This window comes from Heliangelus exortis, chromosome 3 (assembly GCF_036169615.1).
Source record: "Heliangelus exortis chromosome 3, bHelExo1.hap1, whole genome shotgun sequence".
Taxonomy (NCBI): domain Eukaryota; kingdom Metazoa; phylum Chordata; class Aves; order Apodiformes; family Trochilidae; genus Heliangelus; species Heliangelus exortis.
This window is the reverse complement of record NC_092424.1, coordinates 48,638,712-48,658,782: the sequence shown is the minus strand read 5'-3', so window position 1 is coordinate 48,658,782 and position 20,071 is coordinate 48,638,712.

Here is a 20,071-nt window from a genome sequence, read left to right as displayed (position 1 = left end):
CAATTGTATCCAGTTCATTTCCCTTGCAAGGCCAATATTGGCTTTCAGTTCTACATCAAAATCCTGTTGTTTTGAAGGTTTTTTGAAGTCTGAAGGTTTGAGGTTGGAAAACAGAGGCTCTCCTAGGAGGTACTATGAAATTTCTGAATTCTGCACCTGAAGAGATGAGCTTTCGTTTTACCTGGTTACCAAGTAGAAACAGCAAGTACACAAGGAGGTAAATTTTTAAGCTAGGGTTTTTTTCTTTGTTTTTGTTTTGTTTTAAAAAAAAACAAACAACTGACTGCAAGTGATTAAAACCAAAAGAAGCCAGAAAATCATATATCCTTCCAACTACGTGGTCCCACGGTTGCTGAGTCCTTTCAGGCCAGAAAATGCTACACATTCACCTGGTTGCTGAGTCCTTTCAGGCCAGAAAATGCTACACATTCACCTCTCTGCCATTTTCCAGCCTGGATAACAAAACTAAGGCCTGAACCAGCAAATGGTTGTGTAATGGGAAATGATTCAGCAAAGAGTTGGAACAGAGCAAAAGCTCCCTGTAGGTGAATTAATTCTTTTTTCCTGAAAGGCCCGTGAGAGTCTGTTTACCTCAATGTGCTTCATTTGGCAACAGTAACTTTGGCTTTCCTAGAGAAAATTCCAGAGAACAGGGAAGTGCTAAGAGGGTCATCGGGGTCTTACAAGTACAAATGTGAGTGATCAGCTTGGAGCATCTGAGCTGCTGCATCAGTGCACCGAGTTCTGCCACAATCTCTGCATGGCCATCTGCACCCTGAGGAGGTGAGGCTAATGCCTGCCCGCCTGGGCATGGTATCTCCTGCCCTCATGTTACAGCAATAGAAACCACAACTGACTGCATGCTGCAGCTCATGGCTGACTGTATTCCACTTTCTTCCCACCTGTATGTTGAGTACCTTTACAGACCCACATGATCCTGCACTGTGCCATGTTCTGGGGGACATGGCTCAGTGTAAAAATGAGAAATTACTTCTTGTCTTGCTGTCCTGATTTCTTCACTCACAGCTTCCTCCACCCCCCCAGCTGAACACTGACAAAAGGACTGAGGGGGAGCAGTGGGTTTCAAGAGGGGGGGTGATATCTCTCTACTCCCAAGAGATTAAGCAACTTTAGGATCTTGTTTCCTAAACGTAAACTTCCAGCTATTTGGAAGAGACTGCCACTGTATCCAGAGAATCTCTCTACATAAACCAGTGTCATATCAGAAAGCACACCGTCCTGCAGCTTGAAATCATTGTTTCTAATTCTGAAAAAAAGAAGAAAGGAAAGGAAAGAAGGAAAGGAAAGAAAAGGGGAAAGGGGAAAGGGAAAAGTGGAAAGTGGAAAGGAGAAAGGGGGAAGAGGAAAGCATCCTAAAGAGAGTATTTTTGTCTTAAGGGAAGCCTGTATATTTTAAAAAGAGATAAAGATTGCATTTGGAGTATAATTGGCAAATGTCTTCTCTTAATCTGATAACTTGACACAGGGGATCTAAGAGGGGAATGATTTGGAGCAGCTGACACCATTTTATAATTTATTGTGAGTACAATTGAACTTTGTACAGAGGCATAATCATCATCTGTGTGCATGTGTATAACCTGCCTGTCAATATAACAAAGGATCAGGATGCTGCTTATCTTTAATAATTAAGGATCTGATGACATTTTCCTACAAGCTTAGTAAATTTTAGACTCTCTTCTGGCCATGCTCCATTTCAGGAAATCCAGCTTGACCTGCAGTTTCAGCCACTTTACCAAGCCCCATGGCTCTGTGATATGGGGAGACTGCTTGCCCACTGCTGTGGCTGCCAAGGCCAGCAGCAAGATCAGGGCTTTTTCTTGGCTAGGGAGAGGGTGTGGGCATGGAAGGTACTTCTAACTCAATTTCTTTTCATTGAACATCAGAAAACTACTTCTATCAATGAGTGGGGTGGGCAGGGGACAGAGAATGTCAAGGGCTCAGCAAGGTCCTAACTGTGTTCTGATGATTATTGTGAAAAATAGGAGTAATGCTCTGTGGAAATCAGCGAGGCAGATTTACCCTGTTGCTGGCAAGAGGGGAATGATTCTTGTCCCCAAGGTGTCATTGCTAACATAGGATTCTGTTTTATTAGCATGGTTCCTGGCACGTTTTTGTGAGCTCTATAGAGCTATTGATTGGAAAAGAGGTGTTTCTGCCTTTGGTCTCATCTGCAATGGCTTTTTCATTTTGTTTGTGCGTTTGTTTTGTGGACAGCTAAATGCTTTCCTCCCGGTTCCACTGAGCCATAGACAAGCTCCATGGTATCAGCACACTATATGCTCAGAGAATATGTTTTGATACTTTAGTCAAAGGGGATGGGGGTAAGTCCTGGGCTGCTGGCATGATCCCAAGCTAATTCATTTTTACCTGATATTTCTTTTCTAAAGCAGTTGGTGAGCTTTCAGACTTCCCAACAGGGACCACCACTCGTGGCCAACCCTGCTTTCCAAAGGCTGCAGGAGCTGGCTTGACTGGGTCATTGAGAAGCCCAAGTTGGAAGAGTCACCTACAGGGTGTTGGATGTAAAAGTAAGTTTAAAGTGAACTCACCTTCAATTCTGCCTTTGTGACAAAGTGAGAGGCCTTTCACAAAGATGTTTTTAGTTTTCTGTTTTTCCAACTAGTGATAGAGATAATGGGAAAGCAAAATCTTTACCTGAAGAAAGTTTTAGTATTTTGGGTTTTGGTTTTCACCTTGGAGCATATTAAAAAGTGAAGTAGAAAAGCTTCCCATGAATCTATTCCTGAAATGAGCTGACCTATTTTTGGAGCAATGAGTGCTTTTGGCTTGGCTCTCACAGTGTGTCTTCAGATAAATAGTTTAGGCAGTATACATCCAGAGAACATGGGGTCATCAAGTAACTAACAACAGCACCTATGAAGAACTGAGCAGTGGGAAGAGACATCAAAATTAACGCCAAAGCCATGTAGACAAATTATTTTATTTGGGTCTTCTGGTACAAAATATGAGTAGCAAATCAGTATCAGGATTTTCTTAAGGAAGTTTTTAATGCAGTGGAAGTCACATCTCATTGAAAAAATAGTTGGCTTTGATTCTTTTTTCCTGTTCAATTAAGAAGCTTGTTACCCTTTTCTTTCTCATGCTCCAGGATAACAAGTCCTGACCATACTCCAGCCCACCCTCAAGAAAGAAACAAACACTTGACATGGCAGAGGTTGGATCTCATAACACACATTCAAACAGGGCCTTCGTTTCCTTTCTGAAAAAGGTTTTGGTCCTTGTTTCTTTCCTGACTCCTTGGATATCTAGATACAGCCTGAGAACTTTAACAGACATGGAGATCATCCACCTCTGGCAAATGAGGCCCAGAAACCTCTTGTTGAATCCATGCACTGAAGTTTTCTCTAAGGAAGGAGGCAGAATTTACTGTCTCTTTCAGAATATTTTTTTGAAAAACTTTTTTGATACACGGTAGCATTTCTTCAGCTTTCTCTCAGCCTCTAGGTAGTATACACCAGTGGGTTGTTAGGGGATGCTGCAGGCATAGGGCTGCTCACTGGAGAGCAGCTGCACTGACCCAAGTGAAAATTCCTCTTTTCACCACCTCATCAGGTCACTCACAGTAGACCTGGGAAAGCAGCGAGCAGAAAACCACACTTTGACAATCCTTTCAGGTTTATTCTGTTGTAGCACATTATCCCAGAGAGGTCAGTAGGGATGCAGTCTGTTTGATTTTTTTGTTTTTCCTGCCTTCTAGGGAGGGGAAGACATGTCACTTTCAGGAAGAAAGCAGGCAGCATGCTGCTCCTCATTCTCCCTTTCTGTGCTCAGGGTGGGAGCACACGGCTGCACTGAGAATAATGAGTTCTGGCTACTTTTACATGACTATTTTTTGTTCTGCCAGGGGACTGTATGGTAGTCAGAACAGCCTGAAGGTTGCTTTTCCTTGGATAATGTGCTGTACCCAGAGAGTATGACTGATAGAGGTCAGCTTTGCTTCATGTCACAGATCCTGCAGCTCACTCTGTGTAACTTACAGCCTCTGCAGAGAGTTATAGTTGAGACTCACAGGACTATGGAAGACCCCCTTAAAAACCTCACAGACATTCTTCCCTGGAGAGCTGGGACAGAAATTAGACAGGAGAGACTGAGAGAGGGCTCACCTGCATTTGGACAGCAGTCACACACGTGCTGTATAAGCTCAGCCTTTCTGCTTGTGCTACAGGGCAGCATAGAGTCATCTTAACCTTGAAAGGCCATCAGATAGCACAAATAGTCCAGGCATCAGGAGGGCTATAGTCCAACTCTCGTGGTAAAGCAGGGTTAGCTGAGGTCAGACCAGGGATGCTTAGGCCCCTATCCAGGCTCTTGTCATGTGTGTCAAACAGGTAACTTCTCCAGGCAGTTGTTTTCTTTTCTGAAAGCAGTAAAATTTTCTGGAAACTCTGACATAAAAAGCAACAGAAAAATACTTTACTGAAATTTTAGCCTTTATTTTTAATGAAAATTTTGCTCATTTTTTTTTTTTTCCTGTTCTTTATGTGTTGGCCTGTATATACTCTGTAATATTACTTCAACAATGGTGTACTACTTTGGGGATAGAAGATTGTTTCTTCTTTTACAAAACAGGCAGGTATAAATATCTTCAACATGTTCCTCAGTCCCCCTCTGACTATGAAAGCATGTATTTCATATGGCCTGGAAACAGATATGGAGACAAACCCTGATAAAGTCTAAAAAGCATCTGACAGTTTCAGTAAGAGTTTAGGTTCCCCGTAACACTTTTGATTGCCATTTATTTTAGATTTCAGTACCACAGTCAGATTAGAGATCTGAAAGTTACCATAGGAAGCTAGAGCACAGCCAGGAGCTGGCTGAAGGGGAAAGAGCTAGTTTTAAAGATGAAATATCAGGATGTTCCTGACCCTGTTAGTTTTCATTAATGACCTTTACACAAACAAGATGATAGCAGCACTGACAGAATTGGGAAGCATCATCATACAAAACAGTATATCAGCAGGGAAGGATGGAAGAATGATGGTAGATGTGGCTGAAAAATATTTTGCTACAAAACATTAAAAAAAACCTCTAGTACAAGAAAATCTCCAGTAAAAACTTTGATTATAAGCTGATCCAGGAGATGTGACTGAGGTAGGTTTGAATGTACTTGTCAGTGAAAAGTGACAAGACACATGTCAGAAAGAGAGATAGGAAAACATATCCCTAGTATTCTTCAGGAAAGATATTTCTTGGTTAGGGAAGTTTAAATACCACTGGCTACTGTCATTATAACCCCTCTCCTGAAATACAGCAGTCAGGAATTTTGTCATCTGTTTTCAAGAAAAATGAACTGAAACCAGAAATTAAAAAGTTCTGTCCAGCTGGTCAGGAATAAGGCAGTTTGTAGGTGAATAGAAATGATGAATGAAATGGGAAAAGAAAGCCTAAGTCATTGTAGAGTAAGATGATACCTTGCTGACATGATTAAGTGCTTTTGCTTCCTGTGCTCTGTTTCTGGGCTTTTTAAATAACTACTTTTAAATAACTTGAGCAGAGACAGCAGTGGCAAGAAAAACAGTGGGACACACTTTTATTTACTAGGTAATCCTATTGAGGCTAGGGTATTAGCAAGGTATTTTGTTTATCTCCATGTCTTTTGTTCTTATCTTCCAAAGCTGTTGTAAAGCTATACTACTGAAGCCAAAGAATTGGGCTGATATTTGCTTGAATCATTTTTGGAAAAGTATTTTGAGCTTGTGTCTCCCTTCCCTTCTCCTTATAAGGAGTTTCCATTTAAAAAAGGACTACATTTAATTTGGAGGATTCCCTAAAAATAGCTCATAAATACATCTATATTATTTACCAGACCTCCTGGCATGAAGACTGATCCCACTTCTTCCCTTCTCATACTTATTTGTAACACTCTAAGTTTTGCTCTCTTCTCTAGGGAACTAACTTCCATTTCCATATCCTCATTCCCATTCTATATATTGTTTCTGCCTTTGCTATCGGTGCATTCATCCTTATTGAAAATATGTGTAAATTGGTCTTTTAGTTTTGGGATCACACCCAGACAACAGGTTTAATCTACAGGTTTCTGTAGATCAGGCAATTTTTCCCCCTGTTTCTTTCTTCTGTATGTTTCCCAAGGGCATTTTGTTGTTTGGATTTTGTATCCCTTGCAGTATCTAGTTCAGATTGATTTTTGGCAGTTTCTGTTTTATACCCTTGTATGTCTTGCCTGTGAAATGACAGAATCACAGAATTGTCATGGCTGATCACCGCATCTGACTGTCAGCTTCCCTCTGCCTCAATAAAATAAATAAAATATATGTATACATATCTCTCATTTTACTTACTGATCTCTCCTTTTGCCTTTCGAGCTCTTATAGCCTTTGTGCTATATCAGAGGTGGATATTTATTTACATAAGTGTGGAATGCATTTCTGTAAGTTTTTCTTCTAGCTGAGAGTAAGGATTTCTGTTACTTTTAGCTTTCCAGACAGTAGAAAATTTCTTCCTCCTTCTACAGCCAAACTGCTGTACAATCTCAGTTCAATTGATTTTACTAATTAGCTTCTGTAGCTTGTCTAAATTTACTTTTCTAAAATCCAAATTCTTAGCTAAATACCTACTCCTACATATTCTTTGATTTTAAATATCAGCTGAATCAATTTGTGCCAATTCTACAATTACTTTCTATTATTCTACTCCATTAACCATCTCTCATTTAATGCCCTTTTCACTTGCTGAAATCCCACAGTGTAACATATTGACTGTAACTACAACGAAGAAACGTGTTGGCTAATATATCCATAAATAGCTTGTCATTACTGGTTATGTTAGTGATTGTTGTTCAGCCAGTATTTTGGAAATTCCGCCTTCCCATAATGTTACTAGTTCCTGTTGTATTTGTCTTTAAAATGTAATGAAATCTTGTTGTTACAAAGACTCAGAACAATTTGAATTTGCAACTTCTCCTCTTCTATGAAAGTTCAGCTAATACTCATTAAGCTCCTGGCCTCGACTGCTGGAGCAACATAACCCCAGCAATAACTAATTTTGCCTCTAATGACCTACATGTCATCCTGTAGCAACTAGTGTTGTATTACCTGACTGCTTCTGTAATTAAACCATAAAATGTCTCTTCCTCAAAAACCTGCAGAAGGTTTGCTTCTGAGAAGAGATTTCCTCTGCAGAAGAAGGAAAATGTCCAATGGATCAAAAAAAGACAAGAGGGTGCCTGAGATGACAGGGGTCTCATCAGCACTATCAGGGAAGTATGAGGACTCCCTGGATGTGCCATCCTTTGAAAGCTGGTTGCTTATCCACTATGCTTCAAGGTTTTCTTTTGCTCATCTTGCTCATTTTTCCTGGGTGTGAAGAAGAAAGCTGCTCACCATCAGATAGAGACATTAAAGCTTCAGAGAAGGTTGTTTGGGAGGATGAGTCCAGGCAGAGCCTGGGCCTGGGCTGAACCATGACCGTGGTCATCAGTGGTAGGGGATTTCCATGGACACGTGTGGCATTGCTCATGCTTTGCCTAATGTACCTTCCCCATGGGTACCTAAGAGTGGGACTGGAGATTGCATAGGAAACACAAGGTAAAACAGGACAGTAAATAATGGATTTTCAGCTAAAGTTTTCAGTTAATTGAATCAGTGCTTAGAAAGCAAACTATAAAAAAGGGCACAGAAAGAGATTGCTCGAAAGGTTAATGCATCTGGATTTAAGGCAGTTCTGGCTGGATATTTTTTAGATTTGTATGCAGGGGGTTTTTTTGTTTGTTTGGTTGGGTTTTTTTGCTTGTTTTGTTTTGTTTTGTTTTTAATAAGGTGACAAATTACCATCCTTTAATTTAGAAAGCCTGTTCAAATGTTTTTATTCTTGGGAACTCTGCCTTATTTTCCTATGCAAAACATAATTTTTTAAACACACTTCATGCATTTTAAGGTAGAAGAATCCACATAAGCTGTAAAACTTCAGACTGAGATGGTAGAAATCGAATAAAACTCTAGTGCCATGGCCCCAGGGAGAATTTTGTAATTTTCTTCAAATAAAATGCTTTTTAAAATAAAGCATCAAATCAACAAATGCAAAACCAAGACAACATTTTACAGCTATCAAGGTGTTGTCAAAAATGTGCCATCTTAATGTGGGAAAAAGTTTAGAACCCCATTGCTGCCAGGAGGAGGAGACAGCACTGTTCTTTGTGTGCAGCCAAGCTGTGGTTAATGTAATCTGTCACAGGCATTTCACAGCATCTAGCCCATGATCGTAAAAACTTAAAATTATGTTCTTTGTGTGGCCTAATTCCTGTCTATCTTTGCTGTAATCACTTTGCTCAGAGATGTAATTTCTTTTTCCGCAAGTATTTGCCAAGTTGTGAAGTAACTGTCAAGTAACTTCACAGTATTACTGTTAAAATACACTAACATGAGAAATCTTCCCACTTGAGACAGAAAAGAAATGTGGGTTCAGCATGAGGTGCATGGAAGTCTTTTCCTCTGGATCTTACTCTGGCCAGGTGATGGATGCTGGCTGCCCTGTTCACAGATTCAGGCCAAGCACAACCTCCTCAGCTGCACTCCTGACACAGAAATGTATTATCACAGCATCTCACAAGAGCATAGAAGCCTCAGGCAAAATCTCCACCTCTCTTAATCTCTTGCATCTCAGAATTATCATTGAGGGCTTTCAGTGACAAGAAAAGTTGTAGGAGTTATTGCCTTGTGACCTTGCTTGCTTTGGGTTCAACATGCTTTGAAGATGACATTCAGCACATGCTATTTGATTCTTTAGCAGTAAAATCTCAAATCAAAATTGAAGGACAAATTGTGAACTGAAAGTAATTACTGAAAGTAATTACTTAATTAAGTAATTGCTTAATTAAGAACCTGCTTCTGGATACCTGCCTGAAGCCCCTAGTGCTGACTTCAATTCGATTCCTTGTCTTCCAGAGGCCAGTGAGCTGCTTGAGGACTGGATTTTGTGAAATGAAAAGGTAAGTCAGTTCTGCAATGAAATGCAGGGGTATTGGAGGGAACAGATTAATTAAAACACACACTGTAAATAGCTGCAACAGCAGAGAAAGGCCTCCTTTCTCATCAGCAGCTTCCAGTTGGCTTATAATGTGAAAAAAGTCAGACCACAGATTCACCAGGAAGTTACAGCTTTTTATTAGATTATAGGATGTTTTAAAGTGTGCTTATTTTTTAGCAGTCAGTGCCTACTTTTGCCAATGTCTTGACTTCAGCATAAACACTGTAAATTTAACAATCACATGATAATTATCAAGCTTTGGCTGATGCTACATTTGTATCTTCCTTCCCCTTTCCCATCAGTCATAGAACCAGTACAGTATCATCAACCAGAGCAGAAGTGTGTTGTGGTGGTGTGGACAGGATGCTTCTGTCCAAGTGCTTTGCCCAGGCCTTTCTGCATGAACCCTTAAGTTCTCTGGAGAAGAAACTTGCAGGAAAACTCTGCCTCAAAGTAAGAGGCTCTGGGGTTCCTTTAATTTATCTGTCCATGATTAACTGTGCTGTTCTCATGTCTGCTTGATTTGAAGATTTCTTCTCATTTTTATGGTAATTTTACATCCCAAAGTCTTACCTCATGTTTTTTATTGCAACAGAAGAGAGAATTAGTATCCCAAATGACTATTCCATAGTAGAAAAATCATAGAATATCTCAGGTAGGAAGTGACCCATAAAGATCAACAAGTTCAAATCCCTGTTCCTCACAGGACTATCTAGAAGTAACCATATAACTGAGTGTCATCAAGATGGTCCTTGAACTCTAACAGGCTTGGTGCTGTGACCACTTCCCTGGAATTCTGTTTGGGTGATTGACCACCATCTCCATGAAGAACCTTTTCCTAATTCATCTGACCCAACTTCATTCCCTATCCTTGTGTCATATTACGGGTTACCAGGGAGAGGAGATCAGCACCTCCTGTTCATCTGAGGAAATGTGCTTGTGGAAGAGAACTACCAAATGAAGCTGCTTAGCACAGGAAAACTGTTATGACATCTTGTGATAAAGGACATACATGGACATTGGAGTTTACTCGTCACTGCTGAGTGACTCCTGTTTGAAAGCTGACAAAGACATTGTCTAGTGCCTGTCACCTCCAGTGCCCATGGGAGTGCACCAAAAACCTGTATTTTCAAAGCATTTAACAGAACCAATAGAACAAAACAGGAGGAGAAAATCTCACATAAAATGTGTCATTAACATACAGGTGGGGAAATGCCAAAGCCGCTGAATTTAACACCATGGGGACACATACAGTGTACATTCATGGAAGAGACAATAAATGTTTTATAAACAGCTCACCATGTGATACTTTATTAGCACAGGTACTACAAAACTGAAAACTGACCCACCGTCCACACAAGAAGGAAAAAGCACCTGGACGCCCTATACCAGCAGATTATTTAGGAAAACAGGTCATCAAATAATAGTATCAAATAATATAAATATTTTAACAGTAGAATTAAAAGCCAGAATATTCACTAAAATTAATTGCTTGTACTCCTATGGTGCCTTTCTCCCAAATATTCCAGAGCATGTTAGCATATGATGCTACTTTTTCATCTGCAAGCCCAGCTCCACATGTGTTACTGTTTGCACTCCCCCAGCAAAGAGAGAGGTGTAAAAATTAGCATGAGGCAAAGAATCTGTACAGAGAAGAGGGGTGATCTGTATCATCCCTGGGATCTTCTCCATCATTAGTATCAATGTTATATAACTTGTAAGTGGAGCACAAAGAGACCACCCTGCACAAAGTGACTATGGTTTAAGGCAAATAGTTAAGAACAGTTAGAAAGTCAATGTGGGTGGTGGTGTTCATGGTTTACATCAGTTCAGCTAACTCCACTTTGGGTAGAAAGAGGCAGGCTTATCTATTAATTTTCTCTGTGTGTCAATGAAATTATCAGCTTTTTGGTGACGACCTTAGCCTCTTTCAAAGGCTTTTGTTTTCTTCCTGTTACTCTCTGACAAGTTTCTGTAAACTCTCAAATCTTAGGTCAAGCTCAGAGGAGGTTAATTGGCAAAACTTCTTGCTATTGATAAACCTGTTCTTGCAACTAATGACCAAGCCACTGTTATCTGACTCTTCAAAAGATATGAATCAGAGTTTCTGCTATCCCTGGCATTTCACCTTTCCAAAGTTCTTCATGGCCTAATTGGCAACTTCACAGAGATTACCTCAATTCTTCACAGACAATGATACTTAAGAAAACAGTAGTTTCTCAGGAAGGTTGAAGATGCAATCTAGCACTCAGACAGGGAAGTCCATGCTTTTTAGCACAAGGTTGTTTTCCCAGAGGATTATTTCTGACCTTTGTTCACCTAAAGGAGGGCGTTTGCTGCTGTAGCAAGATCTGGCCCCGAGCAGACCTTGGTTCTGTTGGCTGGTGCAGTAAGTAAAGGTGGTAGAAGAAGTCTTTGTGTTTCCATGTGAGGAAAATATATAGGGAGCCCCTGTCACTGACAACAAACCTGTCAGCATAGAGTAATGATATAAAAATGGTACATTTAAAAAAATATTATTGTCTTTCTGAAGTTCACTTTTGCTGCCAATAACCTCTTTGCCTATTTATCCTCTACATCCTTAAATCCACTTGTTTTTGGAGATCACTGGCATTGCTAGGTCAGTGATGTTGTTGAGGTCCTCTGGCTCAAGAATAGCCTTGTTCAAAACATCAGGCATTTCTTGGATAAGCTCAGACACAGAATTTGTTTCTGTAGTATCACACTTTTCTTTAGCCTGGGCCACAAATCTTGCTCTATTTCATGTGAAGCCCATTTCAACTCTTCCTCATTGCACTCTATCCAATTACATGCACTGCTGCAAGTATTCAGGCTGCTGTTGTGACAACACTGGAGTGCTTCAAGACCTTCTGCCAAAGATAGCAACTGCCTTATCAAACACTACCTCATCTATCATGTGATTTCTCAGCAGTTCTCATAGGGAGTTTTAAAACTTTTCTTATACCACGGATGGAAGGAACTCTATTCCTATTCGGAATAACACCTAGAGAAAGTCTTAATGAAGAACCAAGTACAAAATTTCCTTAGGCTCATACATCCCAGAAAAAAAGATGCAAAAATATCTTTCTTTGGCTTCTCTAAGTCTTACCTTCCTGTGGAGCATATTCAAGTCACACTTCTGTCACAACACTCTATCTAGATTTCCAATAATGACTGGAAGAAAACGAATAATACAGAAGTTAGAGGAGTTATAAATTGTAATTGAAATGAAAAGTTTCCATCAATGCTTCATTGCTCACTGTGATGACTTGAGACATTATGATCTTTAAGGTCCTTTTCAGCCCTAACCATTCTATGATTCTGTGATGATTAAGCTGAGAAGAAAGGCTGACCAAGGTTTTCTGCCTCTGAGATTGTTTAAGTGTAGAATATACCAGAATAGTGTAGTGCATTTTTAGTGGCAGTGCAGAACACCCTCTCTTTCTCGGATGTGAGAGATGCTCAATACCCAGGTGAAGAAAAAAACAGTGAGGTCATTATTAGAAACAGTGGCAAACAAGGTTTGCAGCTCAGATAGAATGAAGACGCTGATCTTAGCCCATCAAGTATCAATCCACTGACTTACACAGCTGGAAATGCCACCAACACTGGACCCGGGATTTTCAGTCTTTCTCAGCAGCAAAATAACTGGAAGTTGTTTTTGAAAGTTCTAAAGTTATTTTAAAATCACCAAAAAGCAGTCCTGTCTGGACATAGGTTTGGAAGTACCAAGTGATCTGAGAGCACAGCCCTAACAGAAAAGCAGCAGAACACATGTTCCTAATAACGTCAGAAATTAGAAAAGTCCCAGGCTGGTGCTTGTGCTAGGGCTATTAACATTGTCCCCATGGCAGCTAGTATAAAGCAGGAGCAACATTTAGTGGATTTCACTTCAACTTATTTTAGCTGTAGAAAATAAAGCATAGACTAGTTGCCTACACTCACTGAGTAGCTGATACAAAGACACAAGCATTATTCAAGATCAAGGTTCTCTCACCACCCTTAACCATCTTAGGATGACTCAAATTGATTCTGGTGACAGAAATAGATGTTCTAAATGGTGTGCAACTCACCCTACTATCTCACTGACAGAAAATGGAACTAAAGGCAAGCAGCTCACCTTCAGGCAAGTAGGCATCTAAAGTCAGTGAGATGAGTCATGAGGTGATGCTATTTCCTGCTCTTTGTTAAAAACAGACCTCGCCTTGATGAGTGTCCTTCCACTTTTCAAGCTGATACAGATAGTTTTTATTTTATTTTCTGAAAGTGTGAAAGGAGTGGGGACAGGGCAACAAGTTCTGCTAAGAACCATTCTGATGCTGTGGTCTGAAGTTTTGTCATCCTCCTAATGAGAGATTCAGTTTGGCTGGAAGCTTTAGCAGAGATTGTGCATTGGACATATTCTCTAGTTTATTTTTGTAGACCTGGCAAAACCAGTATTCAGAGGTACCTGGAGTGATCTGGATTAGAGTAACAGTAATTTTTGGAGACACCAGTGCCAGTCCATTTGCAGGTTTTAGAAAGAAATGGGCAGGTAAGAGTGCTGTCACTGTCTAGCATGAGCCTGACAGCTTATCTGTACCTTTCACATGCAGTGGAGGTGATTATAAGGAATTGAGAGCACACCTAAAGTCAGAAGCAATGTGCCTTTGCATATGGGGTTTTTATAGTGCATGTCTTGCATTAGAAATCAAATTTCTCTGAAGGAAGAAACAAGTAAAAAAAGAGAAAACCTCCAAGTCAGCCATTTCATTACCTTCATTGCACTGTATCTGTTACTATAATATAAGCTTTAGCATGGTAAAAAAGACCTAGAAACTTGACGGCTGGACACCAGATGTTTCTCCAGCCTTTTGATGAGGAGACCTCAGTGCTACAGGAGGAGAGAGCAAACCTTGCTTCTGGAAAGCATCCAAATTAACAAAATATTAAGAATAGTCCTTCAAACAAATCAACCCCCCTTGTGTTCAGCAAATATGAAATTAATTGTCTGGAAACTGTGCTTGGGTGGTTTTGAAGCCTTGCTCGGGAGCATGTCCAGGACATACAAGGACATTGCTAGTGCATAATGACTTTGAGAAAAAAAAGAAGTAAGAGAGTAATTTTGATGATGGTCCTTGTCAACATGTTGCTAAAAGACAACTTAGAGTCTGTACTGATAAAAGTTCTGTCATGTGAGTCATCTGCAGTAAGACAATCCCTGGAGAGCTATGAGGGTCAGGCATTAACATTAGACTGTTATTCCTTTTTTAGAGAAAATAGCTGACATTTTGTCATCTGATTGCCAGAGAGAGACAAGAGTCTCAGTTTGTCCAAGTGACTCAGTTTCCAATTTTAGGAACATAACATTTGTCACTTTTTTAGCTGCTTTCCCACTTTAGCTAAAATGAAGTGTGCTAAAATACTTTTGGCTCTATTGGAGCTTATGAAATCGATGGATCTCTTCAAATGAGTAGGAGCCCAAGGTTATGATATCAGTGCTATAAGAAAGAACCTGTCATCAGATTTTCATAAGGAATTCAGTGACATGAGACTAAATAGGTAGCTATGTCTTCCAGTTTTGGAAACAGTGATGCTTAGCCTTAAAAGAAATTATTCTGTGTTGTTGTGAAGATATAAAACTCCCAGTTGAGATGTGCACCTTCAAAGAGAAACAGCTATTATTATCTTTACCTAATCAAGGTTGTTGTGTAGACAGAGACAGACATAAAAACTGAGTATGCCCTTGTTTGCATTTTCCCTTGCAATTCATCTCTTCAAAATCACTGAACTTGTCATCACTTGCCAATTTTCATCAGGAACATCTCTCATTAAGTTTACAGCAAGCATTTCTGAGCTGTGCTCACAGAAGCAAGCCCTACTCTGGGAATATCTGTCCTGTTACCACTGTCATTGCTTTCCTATTGCTTCAAGACTTCAGCTAGCCACCTGGAGGGAGTGAGAAGGAGCGCTTTGATGAATATCTTATTTTTGCAGATGAAAGTGAAGAAGATGGTTTGATCCCCTGTAACCCGCTTTTATAGTGGCTACTGATGTCTTCTTCCAGCACCAAAGTTTGGTGATGTTTTGGTCTTGGTCCCTAGGTTGACTGCTGTGAACCAGTGTAAGCTGTAGCTCTTTCATGCAGTTACGAGGAATGACTGAGTTGGTCTTATGTTCTTAATGTTTCTGAAGGTGTTCAAAAAACATGTGGATATAGCAGTTGAGGACACAGTGTAGTTGGCTGGTGGTGTTGGGTTGATGGTTGGACTTGATGGTCTTTTCCAACCTTAATGATTCTGGGATTATATGAGTAGGATTCGATGAATCCAAGCTATGTTGTAGCTCTCACTCTTACTGCTACCTGGGAACATGAAGGATGGATCTCTGAGAACCATGATTTTTCTCCTTCTTGACAAAAAAACCAGCAATTTATTTGCAGAGAGCTCTGTTGTTAAAGTAGCAGTTTGCTTTGTTGATGCACCAGGCTAAGGGGTTCCCCTTTGTTGTGTTTGAGCGTGGTTAGAGCCAGTAAGTGAGGATGGAGAGTTTCACCCATGGCAAGTCAGATCTGCAGCAGGCAACTCACTTTTTGCTGGGCAGGGGGAGGTTATAGAAGAACAGCTCTGAAATGGCCCTGCACTTCTCTACTGGGTTTCTTCACCACCTGTGCAACAGAGGCAAGTTCCTGCTCCATTTCACAATAGCAGGGTATGAAGAGTTCACTCACTGCCTGGTCACATATGAAAGGGAAATAATTCTCATAATTTATATATATTACTGAGTGTGGCTTGCAATGAACTCCATTCACATAAATATCAAGAATGACCCATTACAGATATTTCTAAACAATATGAAGTTAGAACTGAAACTGAATATTTAATTGTATTTGGGGCAGAAAAATTATTAATAGAATCAATGGAAATTTATCAAATATATTCTCTATTTAACCAGAGCTCTGAAAAAAGTATAGAATAAGATTTCAAGACGTTTTACTGTGTAAACTGCTATTCAAATCTGTTCATTCTTTCCATATATGTTGCAACTAAAATAGCTTTACTCTTTATGAGTTTTCAACTTGCAGTCCCAGCCCTTGGCTCCAGCTGTGCAGAGCTGAGGTTGCTCTTATTTGCTTCATGTTGAAAGAGAATGTGTGGGGAGGAAAGAAAAGGTTTGCAGTGCCCTCTTTGCAAAGCAAAATCTAGTAAGCGCAGAGAAGTACTAAAAAAGACTATATTATCTGTTCCACTCTTAACACAATATGCTTACCTTCACTAACTTTATTGATTTCTTTAAAGTAAAATTTAAATAAAATTTAAAATAGTGTGCTTTTTGTGATAACACTCATGGATTTTTTTTATTTTATTTTTTTCTTTGCTTAAGACTAGATCATTATCATAATCTAGCCTGATCTCTTGGAAACCACAAACCATGAAATTTTACCTATGGATTTGATTGCCTAATAATCTGTCAGAGAAGACAAATCTTGGGTAGAGTTCCTTTCTGTATTGACTGGCAAACCTCTTCTGCTCTAACACAGAAATTTCAAAAGACTTTCACTCTGACCTGTCACCTAAGTCAGTGCTGAGAAAATTAGATCAGACTGTCCAAAGGAATTCTTTTCTTTCATTCTGAAGCACTGGATGACATTTTGCTTTTATTCATTTACTGGCTGAACTAAATACCAGGCCTGTCTTTGTTTCAGTGTACTGTGTGCTCAGGGAGTCAGGAGGCTGAATTCACAGGATACCCTCAACCCACCCATGCAGTTGCCCAGATTCCTTTCCTCTAACATGCACAAAGCTGACAAGTGAGTCAAAGCTTCAAATCAAGGGCTGATCTTTGCAAAAGCATTGATAAGAGGTTTTAAGGTCACTTTCCCCTTTGCATAAACTATGCCCTGACAGCTCAGAGATATTAATTGGTTAAAAACTCACAATGTTCATTACACAGGTAGAAATTTTGCTCCTGTCTTTTAAGGAACATGAATCCTACTCTGGTTTGCATTTGTATGGGTTATCACTCTGCTTCAAGACAGCGAGCAAAGTGGCTGAAAAGCCATTGCAGATGTGCAGGAGGATCCCTTTTTATGCATCCCATGGGTGTCTGCCAGACTTTGGTGCTTCCTGCTCGCTTGTGATCCTGAAGGATGTCTTCAGTACTCCAAGAGCATTCACTGTTTACTTTATCCTTGCTCAATAATCAAAAAGTAGCACTTAAGAAGCACGCAGAGGCTGTCTGAATCAGCAGAGCATATAGATTTTCACTGTAATCAGAGAAAAGGAGTCTTGATGCAGGGAGATGGCAAAGTAGCTCTTCACAGTTCTTCCCTTGAGAAATTCTCTTGAATGCAGCTACCTCACTGTGAGATGATTACAACAAAGGTTTACCCGTACCCATCTGGTAGCATCTGCCTTCCTGATGTCTCATCTGTCCTCTGTTCTTGGCATCTTTTATCCCCTCTGGAATCACTAAAAGGTAGGACAAAGTTTCATGCTCAATAGTTGAGACCTGTAGCAGGATGGAGTCAAATATTAGACAAGCATTCACCCTAACTGGGAACTTCAATTAGGGCACTTTAACAAGATGCTTCTTCCCCTGCTGCCTTCCCTAGGGAACAATTTTCCCATACATTTTCCCACTCACTTTTTGCTATTCCATGACCCGTGGTTGCTGACAGTTAAATATATTCAGATTTCTTCATTAAACTTTAGGAAAGTCCAGAGATGATAAAAGCTGTTAATATGAATAGGATTTCCTTTATAGAGTGATCTGAACTTTAAGTGGTCTGCTCCCAGAGAACTGCAGCTGAAGGAGGAAATGGCCAGGGGGTCTCTGTGCTCATCTTATTGCACCAGGTGACTCCAGAGCTGAGGAGATGCAGTCAAGTCTTTTCATCAACTCTTTTCATGCAGACTTAATTTCCCATCAGAAAAAGGATCACCTAGAAACCTTTCTTAAAAGGGAGGTTTTAATGCTATGTCTCAACAAAATGCCATGGGCATTGGAAGAGTTAGGCTGGATGTGCTGGGGGGTCTCCCTTGTTTCTCAAGTCAGTGGGAGGGGGTTGCCCCGTTAACCCTTATTTTGCTGATACAGATTGCTTAATTTGCCCCCAGCAGGGTCAGGCTTGGGGGTCAGAAATGCAGTGTAACTGCCAGGATAGACTGACAAAAATTTATTTTGCTTTCCTCAATGGTGAGAACACTATTTGCTTTCCAGAAATGGACTGCACATCCACAATTCTCTGCTGCTCCTAACTCCTCTGGCACCAACTAATCTCTCTCATGTTCTGACTACAACATGCAGTTTGATCTCCTTAAGAGATACAAGCACCTGAAATTCTTCAGTTTTTCTAAAGTCTTTGGATTTAAAGTAAGATACCAGCATGAAACTTAATGCCTTATGATGTATCAGAAGCCTGACTAGATGATCTAATGATTCCTTCTGGCTTTAAATACAGAAAGTCTTGAATCCCCACTTTGCTAATGACTGTCCCATGTAAAATGTAATTTAGAACAAAAATAACCTGATCCTTTAAAATTTATTTTCTTAACAGCAGAAAATTATTTCACTGCAGCAAAATCACAAAATAAGGAATTTTTCTGGTGTGGCTGTGATCTGACTTTGGGTTCCTTAACCCAAAGTTTCATCTTATATGAAGGATTGGAGCCATTTCTGTGGGATAGATCTGAGCTTCAGACCTGCATCTCCAGTGAAAGTTCTTTTCAATAAAAAGTAAAGGGCAGAGCTAATTAGTTAAAGAAGAAAAACAAACAGAAAAAAAAAAAAAAAAAAAAAAAAAAAAGCAGCAACTGTAATTATACTGATTAGAAGAGCTGAAAGACTGAGTGTAAAAGCTTGGAGAGGAACTGTGAGGATCAGGTGAAACCTCCTTAATAATAACAATAAAAATGTTGCTTTAAAATCTATCAGATAGGATAGCTGACCTGGGATTTAGGAAATCTGGGCTAAATAGTGTATCAGGCAGGAGAGCCTGGAATGAGATGCCAGGAGGCTTCGGGTATTTGTGACCAAGCTTGCCTAAACCTGCTCCCAGGATGGCAGAAGTTCTGCAGCAGGTGTAGGAGGGTGATGACATTGCTGCTGCCCAAAACTCTGTGCAGGCTGGGACCAGGGAATGAGGCACAGGAGTCACCTGAAGGTGCATCTTATGGGGTGGCTGAAAACATACCCGTGTATGGGACCAGTTCTCACGTGAAACACGGCTGGTAGCTCGATTTCATCCCTGCCCATCATGCAGGTTACCCAGTGATGGGAACACTCAGTCAGAAATGCCTCCTCCTTCAGGGACACCTCCCCTTCCATACAGAAAGGGAGTGCCTCACAGACTGCAGAGGATCTTAAACTTGAATTAGAGCCAAGGGTTCAGAAAACATCTGATCCAATGCCAGCAGAATGTTTTCTGAGTTGAGATAAAACAGGAAGAATATGCCCCAGTAGTAAGTGCCTGGCAGAAGTTTGGAAGTTTGGTACAGGCATCTCCCCTGAAGCTCATTTTGAGCGGGGTTTATAGAGAAAAAAAAAGATTATTGGGGAAAAAAGACTACAGCGCAGTCCATTTACAGGTTGCTTTGACTCGCTGCTAAGAACACTGCCTGAGAGGGGATTGTTTTTTATTGTTCCTCCAGAATGAAACCAGCAGGATCTAAAAAGCTGTGCCCTTCTAGGTGCAAACCATTGCTTCCACTCCCTGCTCTCTCTGCTTTGACAAACTATGTATGAAGCGCAAATACGTGCAATCAACTCTGTGTCCTCTCAAGGTGGGTTCTTACATGAATTTGAGTACCCAGATGCCTGACACAGTTACTTTTTGAGAGGGACTTAAAATTGCTTCTGCAAAGTCTCCAGTGTAGTCTCCATCTGTGACTGAGTTCATTAAACAAGTTATTGAGCTTGCTTACCAATGACATACGAACTTCACACTGCAATGATTTCCTTGATGGTTTTGTTTTGACTTACTGACTTTTGGATCACTTTTATAAGTGGCTTTATTGCCTGTAACAAAACACATAAAATTCCTTTTTATTCTTTCTAGTATCTTTTT